The following is an 8504-nucleotide window of genomic DNA, read 5'->3' as shown; positions in this document are numbered from 1 at the left end:
AAAGATTTCCTTCAGGCATCATCCGCATCACAGCCCCCTCCCCGTCTTAAGTCAAGGGAACAGGTTTTTTTGGTTTTTTTTTTTTTAATGCATTTATTTTTATTTTATTTTTGGCTATGCTGGGTCTTTGTTGCTGCGCAGACTTTTCTCTAGTTGTGGCGAGTAGGGACTACTATTCGTTGCAGTGCAAAGGCTTCTCATTTCGGTGGCTTCTCTTGTTGTGGAGCATGGGCTCTAGCACATGCAGACTTCCATAGTTGCGGTGTGTGGGCTCAATAGTTGCAGCTCCCCAGGTTCTAGAGCACAGGCTTCAATAGTTGTGGCACTTGGATTTAGTTGCTTCGTGGCTTGTGGGATCTTTCCAGACAGGGGATCGAACCCGTGCCTCTTGCATTGACAGGCAGATTCTTTACCACCGAGATACCTGAGAAGCCCCAAGGGAACAGTTTTGAATGCTCCCATTTCATGGCTCTTTGAAATAATAGGGTGATTTGATATAGTGGAAAGATGGTGGTTTTTGTGAGGTATCACTCAATTTTGTGACTTTAAGCTACTTAACCACAGTTCCCAGTTGGCAAGATCTTTGTGAGGACTGAGAATAATAGATTCAAGGCTTCAGGGACCTGGTGGTACTCAGACTGGAGCGTCAATTTATTTCATTTCTTTTTTTAAATTAGTTTTTCATTGAAAGATAATTGCTTTACAGAATTTTGTTGTTTTCTGTCAAACCTCAACATGAAACAGCCATAGGCATACACATATGCCCTCCCTTTTGAACCTTCTTCCCGTTTCCCTCCACATCCCACACCTTTAGGTTGATACAGAACCCCTGTTTGAGTTTCCTGAGCCATACAGCAAATTCCCATTGGCTATCTATTTTATATACAGTAATGTAAGTTTCCATGTTACTCTCTCCATACATTTCACCCTCTCCTCCCCTCTCCCCATGTCCATAAGTTTATTCTCTATGTCTGTTTCTCCATTGCTGCCCTGTAAATAAATTCTTTGGTACCATTTTTCTAGATTCTGTATATATGTGTTAGAATACAATGTTTATCTTTCTCTTTCTGACTTACTTCACTCTGTGTAATAGGTTCTAGGTTCATCCACCTCATCAGAACTGACTCAAATGCATTCCTTTTCATGACTGAGTAATAGTCCATTGTGTACATGTACCACAACTTCTTTATCCTCCATTCATCTGTCAATGGACAACTAGGTTGATTCATATTCTAGCTATTGTAAATAGTGCTGCAATGAATAATGGGATATATGTGTCTTTTTCAATATTGGTTTCCTCAGGGTATATGCCTAGGAGTGGGATTGCTGGGTCATATGGTGGTTTTATTCCTAGTTTTTTGAGGTATCTCCATACCATCTTCCATAGTGGCTATATCAATTTACATTCCCACCAACAGTGCAAGAACATTCCCTTTTCTCTACACACTCCCCAGTGTTTATTCTTTGTAGACTTTTTGTCGAGGGCCATTCTGACTGGTGTCAGGTGATATCTGATTGTAGTTTTGATTGGCATTTCTCTAATAATGAGCAATGTTGAGCATCTTTTCATGTGTTTATTAGCCATCTGTGTGTCTTCTTTGGAGAAATGTCTGTTTAGGTTTTTTTCCCACTTTTTGATTGGGTTGTTTGTTTTTCTGGTATTGAGTTGTATGAGCTGCTTGTGTATTTTGGAAATTAATCCTTTGTCAGTTGTTTCATTTGCTATTATTTTCACCCACTCTGAGGGTTGTCTTTTCACTGTGCTTATAGTTTCCTTTGCTGTGCAAAAGCTTTTAAGTTTAATCATGTCCCATTTGTTTACTTTTGTTTTTATTTCTGTTACTCTTGGAGGTGGGTCATAGAGGATCTTGCTTTGATTTATGTCACCCAATGTTCTGCCTATGTTTTCCTCTAAGACTTTTATCATTTCTGGTCTTACATTTAGGTCTTTGATCCATTTTGAGTTTATCTTTGTGTATGGAGTTAAGAAGTGTTCTAATTTCATTCTTTTACATGTATCTGTCCAGTTTTCCCAGCACCATTTATTAAAGAGGTTGTCTTTGCCCCATTGTATATTCTTGCCTCCTTTGCCAAAAATAAGGTACCCATAGGTGCATGGATTCATTTCTTGGCTTTTTATCGTGTTCCATAGGTCTGTATTTCTGTTTTTGTGCCACTACCACACTGTCTTGATGACTGTAGCTTTGTAGTATAATCTGAAGTCAGGAAGGTTGATTCCTCCAGCTCCATTCTTCTTTCTCAAGATTGCCTTGGCTATTTGAGGTCTTTTGTGTTTCCATATGAATTGTGGTATTTTTTGTTCTAGTTCTGTGAAAAATGCCATTGGTAATTTGATAGGGATCAAATTGAATCTATACATTGTGTTTGGTAGTATAGTCATTTTCACAATATTGATTCTTCCTACCCAGGAACATGGAACATCTCTCCATCTGTTTACATCATCTTTGATTTCTTTCATTAGTGTCTTATAATTTTCTGTGTACAGATCTTTTGTCTCCTTAGGTAAGTTTATTCCTAGATATTTAGTTCTTTTTGTTGCAGTGGTGAATGGGATTGATGCCTTAATTTCTCTTTCTGATTTTTCTTTGTTAGTATATAGAGATGCAAGTGATTTCTGTGTATTGATTTTGTATCCTGCAACTTTGCTAAATTCACTAATTACCTCTAGTAATTTTCTGATACTATCATTAGGGTTTTCTCTGTACACTATCATGTCATCTGCAAACAGTGAGAGCTTTACTGCTGAATCTGTATTCTTTTATTTCTTTTACTTCTCTGATTTCTGTACCTAGGACTTCCAGAACTATGTTGAATAATAGTGGTGAAAGTAGACACCCTTGTCTTGTTCCTGATCTTAGGGGGAATGCTTTCAGTTTTTCACCATTGAGAATAATGTTTGCTGTAGGCTTATCATATGTAGCCTTTACTACGTTGAGGTATGTTCCTTCTATGCCCATTTTTTGAAGAGTTTTAATCATAAATGGGTGCTGAATTTTGTCAAAGGCTTTTTCTGCATCTATTGAGATTATCATATGATTTTTATATTTCAATTTGTTAATATGGTGTATTACATTGATTGATTTGTGTATATTGAAGAATGCTTGCATCCCTGGAATAAACACAACTTGATCGTGGTACTTTTTTGATGTGTTGCTGAATTCTGTTTGCTGAAATTTTGTTGAGGGTTTTTGTATCTATGTTCATCAGTGATATTGGCTTGTAGTTTTCTTTTTTTGTGTTGTCTTTGGTTTTGGTATCAGGTGATAGTGGCCTCATAGAATGAGTTTGAAAGTGTTCCTTCCTCTACAATTTTTTGCAAGAGCTTCAGAAGGATAGGCATCAGCTCTTCTCTAAATGTTTGATAGAATTCTCCTGTGAAACCATCTGGACCTGGACTTTTGTTTTTTGGGAGATTTTTGATCACAGCTTCAATTTCAGTGCTTGTAACTGGGTTGTTCATAACATATTTCTTCCTGGTTCAGTCTTGGAAGATTGAGCTTTTCTAAGTATCTGTTCATTTCTTCCAGGTTATCCATTTTATTGCCATATGGTTGTTCATAATAGTCTCTTAAAATCCTTTGTGCTTTGGCATTGTCTGTTGTATCTTCTCCTTTTTCATATCTAATGTTGTTGATTTGATTCTTCTCTCTTTTTTTCTTGATAGTCTGGCTAAAGATTTGTCAATTTTGTTTATCTTCTCAAAGAATTAGCTTTTAGTTTTATTACTCTTTACTATTGTTTCTTTCATTTCTTTTTCATTTATTTCTGCTCAGATCTTTATGATTTCTTTCCTTCTACTAATTTTGGGGGTTTTTTGTTCTTCTTTTTCCAGTTGTTTTAGGTATAAATTTAGGCTGTCTATTCAACGTTTCTCCCGGCAATCTTGATTCCAGCTTGTGTTTCTTCCAGCCCAGCGTTTCTCATGATGTACTCTGCATATAAGTTAAATAAGCAGGGTGACAATATACAGCCTTGACGTACTCCTTTCCCTATTTGGAACCAGTCTGTTGTTCCATGTCCAGTTCTAACTGTTGCTTCCTGACCTGCATACAGGTTTCTCAAGAGACAGGTCAGATGGTCTGGTATGCCCATCTCTTTCAGAATTTTCCACAGTTTATTATGATCCACACAGTCAAAGGCTTTGGCATAGTCAATAAAGCAGAAATAGATGTTTTTTCTGGAACTCTTGCTTTTTCGATGATCCAGCGGATATTGGCAATCTGATCTCTGGTTCCTCTGCCTTTTCTAAAACCAGCTTGAACATCTGGAAGTTCACAGTTCACGTATTGTTGAAGCCTGGCTTGGAGAATTTTGAGCATTACTTTACTAGCATGTGAGATGCGTGCAATTGTGTGGTAGTTTGAGCATTCTTTGGCATTGCCTTTCTTTGGGATTGGAACGAAAACTGACCTTTTCCAGTCCTCTGGCCACTGCTGAGTTTTCCAAATTTGCTGGCATATCGAGTGCAGCACTTTCACAGCATCACCTTTGAGGATTTGAAATAGCTCAACTGGAATTCCATCACCTCCACTAGCTTTGTTCGTAGTGATGCTTTCTAAGGCCCACTTGACTTCACATTCCAGGATGTCTGGCTCTAGGTGAGTGATCACACCATCGTGATTATCTGGGTCATGAAGATCTTTTTTGTACAGTTCTTCTGTGTATTCTTGCCACCTCTTCTTAATATCTTCTGCTTCTGTTAGGTCCATACCGTTTCTGTCCTTTATCGAGCCTATCTTTGCATGAAATGTTCCTTTGGTATCTCTAATTTTCTTGAAGAGATCTCTAGTCTTTCCCAATCTGTTGTTTTCCTCTATTTCTTTGCACTGATCACTGAGGAAGGCTTTCTTATCTCTCCTTGCTATTCTTTGGAACTCTGCATTCAGATGGGAATATCCTTCCTTTCCTCCTTTGCTTTTCGCTTCTCTTCTCTTCCCAGCTATCTGTAAGCCCTCCTCAGACAGCCATTTTGCTTTTTCGCATTTCTTTTCCATGGGGATTGCCTTGATCCCTGTCTGCTGTACAATGTCACGAACTTCTGTCCATAGTTCTTCAGGCACTCTGATGATCTGAGCCACAGTCTGCTCCGGGTCTTGTTTTTGCTGACTGTATAGAGCTTCTCCATCTTTGGCTGCAAAGAATATAATCAATCTGATTTCGGTGTTGACCATCTGGTGATGTCCACGTGTAGAGTCTTCTCTTGTGTTGTTGGAATAGGGTGTTTTCTATGACCAGTGCGTTCTCTTGGCAAAACTCTATTAGCCTTTGCCCTGTTTCATTCTGTACTCCAAGGCCAAATTTGCCTGTTACGCCAGGCGTTTCTTGACTTCCTACTTTTGCATTCCAGTCCCCTATAATGAAAAGGACATCTTTTTTGGGTGTTAGTTCTAGAAGGTCTTGTATGTCTTCATAGAACCGTTCAACTTCAGCTTCTTCGGCATTACTGGTCAGGGCATAGACTTGGATTACTGTGATATTGAATGGTTTGCCTTGGAAACAAACAGAGATCATTCTATCATTTTTGAGATTGCATCCAAGTACTGCCTTTTGGACTCTTTTGTTGACCATGATGGCTACTCCATTTCTTCTAAGGGATTCTTGCCCACAGTAGTAGATATAATGGTCATCTGAGTTAAATTCACCCATTCCAGTCCATCTTAGTTCGCTGATTCCTAGAATGCCAACGTTCACTCTTGCCATCTCCTGTTTGACCACTTCCAATTTGCCTTGATTCATGGACCTAACATTCCAGGTTCCTATGCAATATTGCTCTTTACAGCATCAGACTTTGCTTCTATCACCAGTCACATCCACAGCTCGGTATCGTTTTTGCTTTGGCTCCATCCCATCATGGTTTCTGGAGTTATTTCTCCACTGATCTCCATTAGCATATTGGGCACCTACCGACCTGGGGAGTTCATCTTTCAGTGTCCTATCTTTTTGCCTTTTCATACTGTTCATGGGGTTCTCAAGGCAAGTATACTGAAGTGGTTTGCCCTTCTCTTCTCCAGTAGGCCACATTCTGTCAGACCTCTCCACCATGACCCATCCTCAGATATGCAGATGACACCACCCTTATGGCAGAAAGTGAAGAACTAAAGAGCCTCTTGATGAAGGAGAAAGAGGAGAGTGAAAAAGTTGGCTAAAGCTCAACGTTCAGAAAACTAAGATCATGGCATCTGGTCCCATCACTTCATGGGAAATAGATGGAGAAACAGTGGAAGCAGTGTCAGACTTTATTTTTTGGGGCTCCAAAATCACTGCTGATGGTGATTGCAGCCATGAAATTAAAAGACGCTTACTCCTTGGAAGGAAGGTTATGGCCAACCGAGATAGCATATTTAAAAGCAGAGACACTACTTTGCCAACAAAAGTCTGTCTAGTCAAGGCTATGGTTTTTCCAGTGGTCATGTATGGATGTGAGAGTTGGACAGTGAAGAAAGCTGAGTGCCGCAGAATTGATGCTTTTGAACTGTGGTGTTGGAGAAGACTCTTGAGAGTCCCTTGGACTGCAAGGAAATCCAATCAATCCATCCTAAAGGAGATCAGTCCTGGGTGTTCATTGGAAGGACTGATGTTGAAGCTGAAACTCCAATACTTTGGCCACCTGATGCGAAGAGCTGACTCATTGGAAAAGACCCTAATGCTGGGAAAGATTGAGGGCACGAGGAGAAGGGGACGACAGAGGATGAGATGGTTGGGTGGCATCACCGACTTGATGGACATGGGTTTGGGTAGACTCCGGGAGTTGGTGATGGACAGAGAGGCCTGGCGTACTGTGATTCATGGGGTCGCAAAGAGTCGGACACGACTGAGCGACTGAACTGAACTGAACTGAACTGATTCGATGTTTTTCTTGTTTTTTGAGGTAGGATTGTATTGCTATAAACTTCCCTCTTAGGACTGCTTTTGCTGCATCCCATAGGTTTTGAGTTGTTGTGTTTTCATTGTCATTTGTTTCTAGAAATTTTTTGATGTCCCTTTTGATTTCTTCAGTAACCTGTTGGTTATTTAGAAATGTGTTGTTTAATCTTCACGTGTTTGTGTTTCTTACAGTTTTTTCTTGTAACTGATATCAAGTCTCACAGCACTGTGGTCAGAGAAGATATTTGAAATGATTTAAATTTTCTTAAATTTACTGAGGTTTCATTTGTGACACAACATGTGGTCTATCCTGGAGAATGTTCCATATGCACTTGAGAAGAGGGAGTATTCTTCTACATTTGGGTGGAATGTCCTGAAGATATCAGTGAGATCCATCTCATTTAATGTATCATTTAAGATTTGTGTTTCCTTATTAATTTTCTGTTGTGATGATCTGTCCATTGGTGCGAGTGGGGTGTTAAAGTCTCCTACTATTATTGTGCTACCGTTAATTTCTCCTTTCATTTCTGTTAGTGTTTGTCTTATGTATTGAAGTGCTTCTATGTTGGATGCATATATATTTACAATTGTTATGTCTTCTTCTTGGATTGATCCCTTGATCATTATGTAGTGTTCTTCCTTATCTCTTGTAATCTTCTTTATTTTAAGGTCTATTTTGTCTGATATGAGTATTGCTACTTCAGCTTTCTTTTGCCTCCCATTTGCATGGAATATATTTTTCCATCCTCTCACTTTCAGCCTATATGTGTCTTTATGTCTGAAGTGGGTTTCCTGTAGACAGCATATGTATGTGTCTTCTTTTTGTATCCATTCAGCCAGTCTATGTCTTTTGATTGGAGCATTTAATCCATTTACATTTAAAGTAACTATTGATATATATGTTCCTATTTACATTTTCATAATTGTTTGGGGTTGATTTTGTAGATCTTTTTTCTTCTCTTGTATTTCTTGGCTATATAAGCCCGTTTAACAGTTGTTGTAAAGCTGGTTTGGTGGTACTGAATTCTGTTAACTTTTGCTTGTCTGAAAAGCTTTTTATTTCTCCATCAAGTTTGAATAATATCCTTGCAGGGTACGGTAATCTTGGTTGTATATTTTTCCCTTTCAGTACTTTGAATATATCCTGCCATTTCCTTCTGGCCTGCAGAATTTCTGCTGAAAGATCAGCTGTTAAGTGTATGGGGGTTTCCCTTGTATGTTACTTCTTGCTTTTCCCTTGCTGCTTTTATTATTCTTTCTTTGTGTTTAGTCTTTGTTAGTTTGATTAGTATGTGTCTTGGCATGTTTCTCCTTGGGTTTATCCTGTATGGGACTCTTTGTGCCTCTTGGACTTGATTGACTATTTCCTTCTTCATATTGGGGAGATTTTCAACTATAATCTCTTCAAAAATTTTCTCATACCCTTTCTTTTTCTCTTCTTCTTCTGGGACCCCTATAATTCGAATGTTAGTGTTTTGATATTGTCCCAGATGTCTCTGAGCTAGGGCAGCAGGAAATATAGTGTTCTAGAAAGGTATGGCAACCAGTACGCTCCAGTATTCTTGCTTGGAAAACCTCCCTCCCTGACAGAGAAGCCTGGCAGGCCACAGTCTACAGGG

This window comes from Giraffa tippelskirchi, chromosome 5 (assembly GCF_054371585.1).
Source record: "Giraffa tippelskirchi isolate mGirTip1 chromosome 5, T2T-mGirTip1v1.2.pri, whole genome shotgun sequence".
Lineage (NCBI taxonomy): Eukaryota > Metazoa > Chordata > Mammalia > Artiodactyla > Giraffidae > Giraffa > Giraffa tippelskirchi.
The sequence above is the reverse complement of the archived record's forward strand: the minus strand, read 5'-3'. Positions refer to the sequence as shown.